Here is a 13584-nt window from a genome sequence, read left to right on the forward strand (position 1 = left end):
CAAACTGTCAAAACCACTCACATATACATGCAATTCAACTAAACACAATTTTACACAATTTCAAATGAACAAAAAAAGATGGTACAAAATTTGAATTCAAAATATCAACACAAATACACATTTTGAAAACCACAACCATATATATACAATTTCAAATATGTAAATATGTATCCTACCATTCAGAATTTAACCAATGTAACAAGCTAAATTATATGTGTATAATCTTATCTAATTATATAAATATATAAACTAATACAATATAAAAAGCTTTAAAAGGCAATGAAAACTGAATAGAAAAGGGCAAAAAAAAAAAATTCCAATATGAAGGGCTTGTTAATTAGAAAGGCTTGTTAATTAGAAAGATATTTAGTGTTTTTCAATGCACTGTGGAAGATTTTATAATTTGTATTTGTGTAAAAGCTTTTAAACTTTTTTAAATGTAAGTGTGTTTTGGCTTAAATGCAATTGTGATAAGTGTTATAATATGAATGGATGATCATTGAATTGTAACATGACATGCTTCAAATATAAATGCTATAAAATAAATGTATCTTAAAAAATTGTTCTGTGATGCATATGAGTTTAAAGAAAATCAATCAACACAAACAAGAAATACTACACTAGTCAAAGAAGAATGGGGCCCCATCCTCCTTGAGCACTTGGAAGGGGTATTTTTAACCTCTTCCATAAAAAGTAACCTTATTAATAATTGTGTGCATAATTTTCTTACAATATTTGAGAAGAGAATAATATATAACTATATCAATATTTACTTTGGCCAAAACCCTTTCTGCAAAACTAGAAGGTAAAGTCCTTTATGTAAATAAATCTGCATGCAAAACCACATAAATATTAGAAAAACTAGAAGGTGAAGTCCTTAGTGTAAATAAATCTGCATGCAATACCACATAAGTATTAGAGAAAAATGTATATTTTTAACGAGATATATAAAAAATTATCAGTTTATTTTTTCATATAAAAGTAATAATCATTTATATGGCATATATAAATAATGAAAACAAAATTATCAATTTCTTTTTTATATAAAAATAATAATAATAATTTATATCGCATATATAGATAATGAAAACAAAATTATCAATTCTTTTTTATATAAGTAATAATAATTTATATCGCATATACGAAATAAACATACATTAAACTTACATTCCTTCGCACTTTTCGTAAATGTATTTGCTATAACCGTGATTTATGAGTCATTCCTAGAAACAACCATGCAATAATTTTCACGTCATAAATAAATAAACAAATATTGTTATTAATGAAATAATCCAAAAAATAATAAACATAATTTGAATAAAATATATATTATGAATTACGATTATATGTAATGATATAATTAATTTGAATTTTAAAATGTATGAGAGGCTTTTCTAGCAGCTATGTGAAAAATATAAAACAACAAAATTTTAAAATGTATGAGAGGTTTTCTAGCAGCTGTGTCAAAAATATAAAACAACAGATGTGAAAAATATAAAACAACAGATCTAGAGGGCCATTATGTGGCTTAAACTATCCTGGGAAAAAACAGTAGGAATGATAGAGGGACTAGCTAATACTAGACCAGACTTGGAGGGGGGCATTGAATCCCCAAAGAAGGGGAAGGTTGTAATGTAACTGATTCCAGGGGATTGAAGCTAAAAAGGGCTATACATATATAACAGAGAATTCCCAATTGATGCGAAAGAGCTGAGCTGGATTGGATTATTATTAATGTAAAAGTTGAATAAACCAGTGATGATAAGAAAAAAAGAGTAACTCACAGAACATAGCTATATGTATGTATTATTAAGTTTAATAAACGTGTCAAAAGAAAGGAAGGCTAACCGCAAGATGATAGAAGTGGGAAGTTGGTTCCATTAATGAGTTTGAGTAGTTAAGCTGAATCTGAATCGAGAGACATGCTTACAAAGGTGGATAGAAATGATATGGTTAAAATTATGGAGGAGGAAACAAAGCATTAAATGAAAAATTCATTGGTATGGTGGACACATCCATGGCTCGTAAAGGAGGAAAAAGAGCATTAAATTCATACCGGGTAATATAACTAAAGAGGAAATAGAGCCTTAAATGAAAAATTCATTCCATTTAATAGAGGTGGTATGGTGGACACATCTGAGGAGGAAACAGAGGCTTAAATCCATGGCTCATAAAATTATTGAATAGGAAATAGAGCCTTAAATCCATGTCTAATACACTCGACAAAAGGGTACAATTATTGAGGATAAGATCCTTAAATCCATGCATGTGCACTCGACATAAGGGTAAAATTATTGAGGAAAATAAAGCCTTAAATCCGTGGCTGATGCTTAAAACAATACACAACTAACAAGTTATACCAAAACGGGAAAACCAACAACCAAACCACAGGTTAAAGGAGCAAAGAACACAAGACACGACCATGGGCCAAACTAATAAATAAAAAGAGGTGTTATAAAGGGAAATTACAAACTAATCAAATCCAAATAATACACAGCCAGTGATGCTTGAATTCCTAGGGGAAAAGATACACTGTTCAAGCTAGAGCGTAAGACATGCGTGCAACGGCTAATTGAAGCAATGAAAAAAAAATAGGATTTATTGAGGAGGAAGTACAGCCTTAAATTCAAAATAAAAATGGCTAAAGCGCCTAGTTTAAACTAATAAAAAAGACACAAATACCTGGAATTGGGATTTCATTCGATTTTGTTTCTTTAGCTAGATAGACTAGGCTTGGAACAACAACCACTTATTTTCTTCTTTCATTTATTTCCCTGCAACACCAGCCCTTCATTTTTACAATGCACCCAACAGAAACACAAGGTTATGAAATGGAATTAGCTCTCGCAAAGGTGAACATAATAGACACTGAAATGAAATTAAATAGAATTGAATTAAACCTAGAGCTTCATTCCGGACTACTGTCGGAAGCAGCTCGCATGTGTATATAAATATCAAGTTATACGCCCCCGGCATACCGAATATTCTGACGACTCCACTCGCTAACTGCACGCCAGTGAAGAATCCCATGTGACCAGTGTTGGATCGAGATTCGAACCCTAAACATTGAGTACCGTCGACATAAAGCTTCCCAACAGACAAGCCAGTCCGCTCAACAGCATGGTGGAGACGAGCATCGCCCTTCTTCCGAATTTGTCGAGCATAGCTGCCATGAGGGCGTAGGTAGGTATTTCTGTGATTGCATTGAGGAAAACACACACATATAAATTAGTACTCAGATTTACCATGTTCAGGCTTAATCCATAATACCCTGCACCACATACGAATCATAATACCCTACACCACATACAAATCAGATGAACCCTATTAAAACCATCCTCATACACGTCACGGGCGACTTGAATACGTCCACGAGGCTTCCCGATGGTTCCTCAGGCTCTGCAGGAGTGTGCTCGTCCCCGTCCAATGCCAACGATACTCCCGCCGACAGAGATTTCTGTTCTTGGCCGCAATCGATCTCATGACTTTCATGGCATCTTCCAGCCCGCCCTTGACGAGGTACCATCGGGGGGACTCTGATACAAATGGCAGAATGAAAAGGCAATACAAGGCCGAAGGAATCGAAGCGACTATGTACAGATATCTCTAGCTACCAGAAAAGTAGGAGAGAGCTGGAAGCAGAGCTATGCCGAGGGAAAAGAAATACAAAGTCAACATGCGAATTCGTCCTCTCTTACACGGCCCGACAGGTTCAGTTGCCAAAACGAAGGACGATAGTCGAACGCCGCCAATGCTAATTCCCTTCAATAAACGGAGAATCAAATAAACCCAGAAATTGGGCGAGAAGGCCGTCAAGAAACTGAGGATGGTGTTGCAAATACAGACCAAACTCAGCACTCCCTTCCCTCCCAGCAAAGAATCCGACAATTTCCCAAATATCCCTACACCCGCATCAGTAAATAAACATCAAGATACAATAACTGTAAATTCTTAAAGATCTAGCGGCAGCAAAATGCATATGAAGCTTCAGAGGTAAAATTATCAAAATTACCGATCAAGCACCCGATGAAAAACGCGGACTGCAGAACCCCAACTTTATATTTCTGATCACAAACGAGACCCATTCAGAAATCATTGAAACTCCGCTCCCTCCGTTCCAACCCCATGACGCCCGATCCATGGAACACACAGATCTCGTGGAACTACAGGATTCGAACCCATGCTTCATGGAAAGGAAATCGTCAAAGGGTTTCTCTATGTTGCAGTGCCAGTTGGGCTCATAGTCTGCAAAAATCATGACCATTGTATGAAAGACCTCCAGAGTCCATGCGAGACTGTAGAGCACAAAATGCTTGAGCTGCCATCGTCTGAATTCTCCCGTCCATTTTTGAATTGAGAGTTCATTATTTATTGGCTTTTTAAATTTCAATTCTTACTTTTCACCTTTTTGGAAAAGGATGGGTTGATGCTTTTGGTTTTTTTAAATTTCTATTCTTGTGCTTTCTATTTTTGAAAAAAGATGTCAAGTATATGTTTTTGCTGTCAGGTTCATGCTTTTTCCATCCACGTTGGGCCAATTCTTTTCTTGTGAGGTTCATTTTGTTGCCATGCTTTTTCCGAAGGGAAATATCAAACACACATCTTGTCAACACGGCTTCAATTTATATTTTTTATTTATTTATTTGCACTTTATAATTGAGTGTTCATTTAATTTTTATTTTAAAATTTTATTTATTTTTGGGATGTTTGTAGTAGTGTGTTGAAAGGCTTTAGGATTGAAGAGTTTGATGGATATATTATGTTATTTGTTTTTTATTTTATTTAATACTTGTTATATGAAATTTATTGTATATTAATATTATTTTTTATTTAAAATTGCAAAGAAATATGTATTTAGGGTAAGTGTCTTGACAAATTTGTAAAAACCAATTTTAATAATTTTTAAAAAGGGCAAGTGGAAAATTGTGTGCGTGCGAATCTTTACAATGAGGAGTGTCCTCCTTGATATATAAGAATATGGGAATTAGTGTAGCCATATAAATGAAATGGCTAGCAAACTCAAATGAACATCAAAACACTCACCTCTCGATATATTTCACAGAGCCAAGCAAAAAAAATCATGAACATCTCAAAACTGATAATTAAATTTGTATTTAAAACTCATACTTAATTTGTGTTTTTCATAAAAAATTTCTATTTATTACTGGAGTAGGATTCTTGTCCATTTTACTTTTCTAGGAAATAAACTTACTAAGGGCTTTTAGAAATGTAACTGAATATTGTTTATCAACCCTAATGTAGTTGGATTTGAGATCAAATTATATACAGTAAATGGCATAATAACCCATATAAACGGCAATTTTTAAAGCCCATGCAGTAAGCCAATTATTGGCACCTTTACATATGAAAGATATTATCCGAAGGACCGGTGTTTCACTGTCATTAATACAGGTAGTGCGTTTCGCTTCAAAGTAATTAATGCTGTCAGTGTGCTTCGATGTCGTAAATACGGGGTGGATTTGAAATATGCATTTATGCGATATTCATTTGAATTTTGAAAACACCCGCCCTAACTCTAGCTAATTGAATTTCAAATTTGAGAATGGTTGAATCAGTTTCATCCACGGAGTTTGAGGTTTGTTACGATGCCGCCATCGGATACTTTGGTTTATTTTGAATTTTTTCTCTTCCTCCAAATGTTGAGTTGGTTTGGCTTTTATGTAAGTATATAGATATGCCATGGCAGGCCGATATGGATTCCTCTGTACACAGGATAAAATTAAATATAATGGTAGATTACAGATTGAACGATTTTGGTAAATTCTTTGTTATCTGTTATTGAGTTCTTGACATTACCACTCAGTTCTTCATTCCAATCTGTAAGTTAACTACAATGCAACTTGAAATTGTAACGTTTTCAGGTTGGTATTTTGGTAAATTTTTTGTTATTTGTTATTGGGTTCTTTACCATTCGGGTAAAATTTCAGAGACACTGTCTCCAACGGAAAATTTCAAAGGTCTTTCTTAATGGATATTACCTACAGACACTTCTTGCAATTCAATAGTCAAGAGTGGCGATTCCTTGCACTCGTCATTCAGCATCAGCTTACGGGAGTTGGAGCAAACCACACAGATCCTTGGACGCACCTGAAACTGTTGTTATAATAGCAATAAGTGCACTCGCTGTGTGAAATAATATGATGTTCAAACCATGAAACTCAACCTTGCGATGCACATGCAATGAGAAATATGCATATGTTGCTTCGCAATGAGAAATATGCATATGTTCAAATATGTATACACAATATGTATCTACATGTTCATTCAGATGGTTTCTCAACATTTCTTTGAAATATTATTGATTTCCATTTACTAATTCTCTCCTAAATTGACTTGGATGTCACCATTGAATTACCAAAGGGTCCCAGTGCAGCCGTTCGTTCTTCTTCAGCGGCTTGCATGCAATTCCCCGCATTACAGTTCAACGAACTTTAAAACATGAACATTTTTAAGTGCGTACCGATAACTATGGAGACGACAAATACTATGCGAGAAATAGAGCATGGGTTTTCAATAACCGTAATATATACGAGACGGGAAGTCTTGACTTACTGGAAATAATAGGATTGGTTTTATTTAGGGGAATGCTTTTAACAACAAAATCAAAGATATGAGTTTACCTGATTTTTTATTAAAAATTATATTTATTGACAAAAGATTATAAAATTTAACTTCGACGATCATTCATGGTTGTATTGTGTACTCATTCATGTTTATATCGTTGAACTGAATTAATTTAGGTTAAATTGTATTGGTTTGTGATTTTATATATAGGATTAAAATTTTATATTAATATAAATTATATGATTTTTTTTATAGATAAGGTTGAGAGTAATTGAAATGGTTAGGAGTGGTATATTATTTGGGTAATTTGTAAATCAATGACAATGTTATTTGAAATTATAATTCTTTTAAGGTTACTATTCTTATAAGATAGAATTTTCTCAAGTTTGTAGTGATAAATTACATCAAAAGTACATGGATAAATTATGTACAAACATTTTATTAATTCCTATATTTTCTTATAACTTTATGGATGGATCAGATTTTGGCTTATTTTTCATCTAAGTTTGGGTTGATTATAAAAATAGTTATTTATTTTTTCAATTAATTATGAAACTACTAAAGCATTATTCATCCTCCAACATCTTTGTTAATCACCTCCATCTACCCTCCTTAGTGGACTCATAGTAATGTTACCTTTTTATGTTTTGTTTTCACCTTGACAAATAAAATTTCTATGTGAACTCGTTTATATGTGATCTGGATTAATAATTTATTATCTATTACTACACCTAATTAGACAAACAAACTAAAATGATGATTATATATCTCAAATATCAATATGCCGCTTTTTTTTCTTTAGCTTCACTTAAAGTTGGTAATTAGAATTTTGTTTCTCATTTAATAAAATTAACAATTATCCATATTATTAAAAAATGTGAATAAAATTATTTAAGTGAAAATTTTACAATTTCCATTTTAATATGGATAAAATTTACAATTTCAATTCATTTTTTTTCTTATAAAATTTTACAAATGTTTAATCAATTATTTAATTTAACAATTTAAAGTAATATGGAAGAGTTTAAAGTGAGTGAAAAAGTTTAATAAATATACTTTTAGGTAGTCACTCCAATATCTCAAATTAACAAGCCTTACTATATAGATTTACTCATAATATTTTAATAAACTAGAATACATATTTATCTTTAAATATGATATATAAAACATTTAATCATTACAATGATAATAAATAAATTATACTTTTAAAATAAAACCATTAAAAAAATTGAAAAAAGGATGGAACTACAGATCCTTAAAGGGAAGGAGATGGAGTCCTAGCGCCAGCTTGAAAAAGGTTAGGGTTTCTGTAGAGAAACATATACCTCACTTCCTGCATATTCATTTTGCCTCTGCTACCGACACTATGGTGGTTACCATAATGCGACCATGCACTCCATAATGGCCTAGTAAGTTTCCTCAAACCCATGACTTCCTTACTCTTTTACTAACTTACCTGCCTATTACCCTACCTAGGTTTGATACGATAGTTTCAGAGGTAGCTCGGGAAGGTTTTTCTCGGAAAACCATGGAATTGGATATTTTCGACTATTCGAAGGATCCATTGCCAGGTGTCAACATCTGACCAACTCCGCCTTCAACCTCGGAAGGAATGCTCCCCTACTGTTTCAATCTAACGAACACCGTTGCAGGCCTTTCCTTGATCTCTGGGCCCTCCATTTCAATGTTGACCTTCTCTGAGCCCCCTATAGTATGGCGATACCCTCTTCCCCTCCCGAGTCTCCCTCCACACTTAACTTTGCGATTGACTGTATTAGCCCTAAACCTATATCTGATACCTCGCATTACCCTCCTCCCACTCTGTCTGCAAGTTCCCTAAACCCTCCCCTTGGAAACCCCTCGAACACAACACAAGGGCCTCCTCTGGCATCTAATTCAACTCTTCCACCATCCTGCTCCTACGCTATAGGTCCCCACTCTCAGACTCTTTTCCCACGGGCTCACACCAAAACCCTGGAAACCCTCCTTCAAACCCAACTCTATGTAAGGAACGACTAGACTCCTTTGAAGCTATTACAAGGCTGAGCAAAAATCTCAAGTGCTTCAAATCCAAAGTTGAAGACTTCATTATTAGGGTTGGGGAAGATATCCAGTGGGGTGATTGCATGGACATGGCAGACCGTGTTCTGGTTGGGAGGATCCAAGGAAAAAATCACACAGTGGCTCGTTTGAAGCTTTAGACATCAAAGGTATGGGGCAACACTTGGCCTATTTTCTTTTTGTTCAAATGTTTGGTAGAGGTTGGTTTGCTCTTTGGTTCGCTAGAGACGAGCACACGAATTGGGTCCTGTCCCCCTTCTAACATTTTGAACAGGCTCCCGTCCTTCTGTGCCGCTAGAACCCTCTGTTTGACCTGGAAAGAGAATAGATAGGAGTCAGGCCAATCTGGGTTCAGCTTCCTGGATTGCCCCTCTAATTTGGGTCGTAGGACATTTTTGGCACATAGGAAATACCTCGGGCACTTACCTTGAGCACGATAAATCATACCTATCTATTGGAATGATGGCATATGCCAGGGTTTTGGTACATCTAGATACGATGGGGGGTCTTCAGGAACATATTATATTACAGTGGAGAACTTTCTCTCGGCATCAGATTCTTTACTATGAGGGGGTTCCATTCCGTTGCAAAAGGTGCCATAAGGTGGCACATATTTTAAAGGATTTCCCTCTGAATGGTAAGGAGAGAGCTGGAGACAAGGATAATGCCACTCCGCACAAGAGCTCACATGATCAAGGAAACCCCCCCTCGGTTGAAGAGGTAGTGAATCACATGGTACAAGCTGCTGCAGAGAAAGTACCATCAAAGGAAGCCAGGAAGAAGTGTGGGAAAGTAGCATATGGGCCCCCTTCACCTCCTCTAACCAGAGCAAGGGAAGCTGTCGAGGCTGCATTCTCCGCAGGTATGTCAGAATCTTCTTCCTCCTCTTCTTTTACCACTGTTTCCTCTTATTGCATTGCATAAAATATATTACAGGCCTATGTTCCTTGCTCTATAACCCCCACTACTCTGGCATGCCACCTTAAACCCCCTTCCCCCACCTTCTCATGCACTCCACCTTCTTTTCCTGAGGACCCCCTAGCCATCCCCACCATTCTTGATCACAGAACTCCATCTTCCAGATACCCGCTTTGATCCCAGACTCGATCTCAGGCCCCTGATTCATTGGGAATTGGTCTGATTACCTCCCCTCCACCCAAAAGCAACCTCGAGGCTGACCTTTTTTCTTATTGAAAGCCATCCTACAAGCTGGGGAAGAGATAACATCTAGTAGACAACATTCCATTGATTGGGCTCTTAGAGTAGTGAATACCCTTGAGCGCCCCCCCACCCCATGAAGATGCTATCCTTCAACTTTTGAGGGTTGGCTAGCCCTGGGAAAAAATTAGCCCACGTTCTTGAATCTTGGCTTCTTTTGTGGACTTTTCGCTCTTTATATGCAAATGGACACTCGAGGGGATTGGCACTAGGGATAAACTCCAACTCCATTAGAATCTGTAACATATGGGGAAGCACTGGGAACATCAGGGTGGACATCTACTCACTTGAACTTGAATCAGAGATCAATATCATTAACATTTATGGACCCTATCATAATATGGAAGAATAGTAGAACCGACTACTAAACACACAAATTATTCAGCGGGACAAGCTCATTCTAGGGGGAGACCTAAATTTTTCCATTAGTTTTGCGGAATCATGGGGGAAGAATGCTCAAAGGGACACTCTCTTGGAGTTCTTTGAGAACATACTAGAGGATCATAACCTTATCGATATCCCTTCAACCAAATTTCAACCTACTTGGAGGAACAACGGAACCGGAGATGACAACCTTCCTAGGAGGCTTGATTGGTTCCTCATAAAGGAGCACCTAATGAAAATAAGTCATAGAATTAGACAGTGGGTCGATTTTGGGGGCATATTTGATCATAGACTAATATACTTGGAAATAAGTGGAGGAATGAACAAACCTAGAGTCCCCCCTTCAAATTTAACTTTGCCTGGATACGAGATGTTGACTACACCAAGTTAGTCACTAAATTTTGGAAGGCCAATCCCCTAGAGTCTAGAGGGAGCATCATAGAAGGGTTTGCTCATAACCTGAGAGAATTGAAGAAACTATCCGAAATATGGGTGCAAAAGAAGTGAACATTGGAGGACCTTATCCTCAAGGCGACTGAAGAAGAGATAGAGGTCTTCGAGAATGAACATGGAGGGATCTACTCCTCCCTAGAACATAAGAACAAGATTACATCCCTACTTGCCAAGAGGAGTCAGATAGTAAAGGATTGAGAAGAAAGTTGGCACCTAAGAAGCAAAGCTATATGGCTTACGGAGGGGCATGATAATACAAAATTCTACCAAAAATTTGCGAACGGGTGCAAGGCTATCAATACAATTCGACAGCTAGCAAATGAGTAGGGAGAAACAGTGAATACCTTTCCGAGATTAGCTTCTCTAGCTACATCTCACTTCAAGCATATTTTCAAGGCTTCGAAATGCAGGATTCGAACCCGTGGAACTGCAGGATTCGAACCCGTGCTTCATGGAAAGGAAATCGTCAAAGGGTTTCTCTATGTTGCAGTGCCAGTTGGGCTAATAGTCTGCAAAGATCATGACCATCGTCTGAAAGGCCTAGAGAGTCCATTGTAGAGCACAAAATGCTTGAGCTGCCATCGTCCGAATTCTCCCGTCCATTTTTGAATTGAGAGTTCATTATTTTTTGGTTCTTTTAAATTTCAATTCTGGATTTTCTCCTTTTTGGAAAAGGATGGGTTGATGCTTTTTCTTTTTTTAAATTTCTAATCTTGTGCTTTCTATTTTTGAAAAAAGATGCCACGTAAATGTTTTTGTTTCCATTCTTGTGCTTTCTATTTTTGAAAAATGATGCCACCTAAATGTTTTTGCTGCCAGGTTCATGCGGGAAATATCAAATGCACATCTTTTCCGCTTCAATTTATATTTTGTTTTTATTTATTTGAAGTTTATAATTCAGTGTTCATTTAATTTTTTTTGGGAGGTTTGTAGTAGGGTGTTGAAAGGCTTTAGGATCAAAGAGTTTGATGGATATATTATGTTATTTGTTTTTTATTTTATTTAATACTTGTTATATGAAATTTATTGGATATTAATATTATTTTTTATTTCAAATTGCAAAGCAATATGTATTTAGGGTAAGTGTCTTGACAAATTTGCAAAACCGATTTTAATAAGTTTTAAAAAGGGCAAGTTGAAAATTGTGTGCGTGCGAATCTTTAAAATGAGGAGTGTCCTCCTTGATATATAAGAATATAGGAATTAGTGTAGCCATATAAATGAAATGGCTAGCAAACTCAAATGAACATCAAAACACTCACCTCTCGATATATTTCACATAGCCAAGCCAAAAAAAAGAATCATGAACATCACAAAGCTCGTAATTAAATTTATATTTAAAACTCATAATTAATTTGTGTCTTCCATAAAGTTTTTCTATTTATTACTGAAGTAGGATTCTTGTCCATTTTACTTTTCTAAGAAATAAACTTACTAAGATCTTTTAGAAACGTAACTGAATATTGTTTATCAACCCTAATGTAGTTGGATTTTAGATCTAACGACATATGAGGGACATATGGGGGGTTGGGTGGATGGGAATTTTTTAAACCAATTTGTGTCAACTCAACCCTAATGTAGTTGGATTTGAGATCTAACAGCATATGAGGGGCTTGCGTGGATGGGAATCTTTTAAACCAATTTGTGTCAACAACAAGTCAGATATATATTTCTAGGAATTATTATTTAGTATTTACATTTCTTCTATTCTTCCATTGTTATAGTTAGCCCACTGAAAAAACATTTTTTTATGCTTAATTTTCTAACGAGATGTAGCACTGTAGAAGACTTGAACAATTTTTTGCATGCGAGCTTTTCCTCTTTTGCATGGCTACTATTCTCAACGTCCCATTTTGATATGGCTTCTTGAAAAGTTTATTGCATGTTCCTATTTATTATTCATGCAAACTAGTTTGGTACTCAATGGTCGTTGTAGACATTGATGTTCAACCTTTAAACCCGGTATTCAAAATGCAATTTATTTATAGTTCTAGGGATAAAGAAGGAAATGGCATCTCTTACTTTTCTCAATTTCTTCATTGCCACTATTGTGATTATATCTCACACACACACACACACACACACACACACATATTTTCTAGAAATAGTTAGGGAATTAATTAATTCACTGGAAATACTATAACTCTAAATGTAGAGAGTTATAACATTATTGACTATGTGAAAGTTAAGATTCAACAGTAAAATTTGTTAGAAAGCAATTGCAGCCTCGATGGGCTTTAATTCTTGTGCTTTCTATTTTTGAAAAAAGATGTCACGTATATGTTTTTGCTGCCAGGTTCATGCTTTTTCCATCCACGTTGGGCCAATTCTTTTGTTGTGAGGTTCATTTTGTTGCCATGCTTTTTCCGAAGGGAAATATCAAACACACATCTTGTCAACACGGATTCAATTTATATTATTTATTTATTTATTTTCAGTTCGATGGGCTTTAATTCTTGTGTTTTCTATTTTTGAAAAAAGATGTCACGTATATGTTTTTGCTGCTAGGTTCACGCTTTTTCCATCCACGTTGGGCCAATTCTTTTGTTGTGAGGTTCATTTTGTTGCCATGCTTTTTCCGAAGGGAAATATCAAACACACATCTTGTCAACACGGCTTCAATTTATATTTTTTATTTATTTATTTATTTATTTGCAGTTTATAATTCAGTGTTCATTTAATTTTTATTTTAAAATTTTATTTATTTTTGGGATGTTTGTAGTAGGGTGTTGAAAGGCTTTAGGATTGAAGAGTTTGATGGATATATTATGTTATTTGTTTTTTATTTTATTTAATATTTGTTATATGAAATTTATTGTATATTAATATTATTTTTTATTTAAAATTGCAAAGCAATATGTATTTAGGGTAAGTGTCTTGACA

The 13584-nt window shown here is 35.2% G+C and overlaps 1 pseudogene; it reads right to left on the reverse strand.

Annotated features, from left to right (window-relative positions):
• Nucleotides 1-2796: 2796 nt before the first annotated feature.
• On the reverse strand, nt 2797-6436 carry LOC149181772 (organic cation/carnitine transporter 4-like; annotated as a pseudogene).
• Nucleotides 6437-13584: the final 7148 nt, after the last annotated feature.

Source organism: Pinus tabuliformis, chromosome 3_2 (assembly GCF_031772625.1).
Source record: "Pinus tabuliformis cultivar Carrire ecotype Pingquan chromosome 3_2, CPIR1, whole genome shotgun sequence".
Classification (NCBI taxonomy): domain Eukaryota; kingdom Viridiplantae; phylum Streptophyta; class Pinopsida; order Pinales; family Pinaceae; genus Pinus; species Pinus tabuliformis.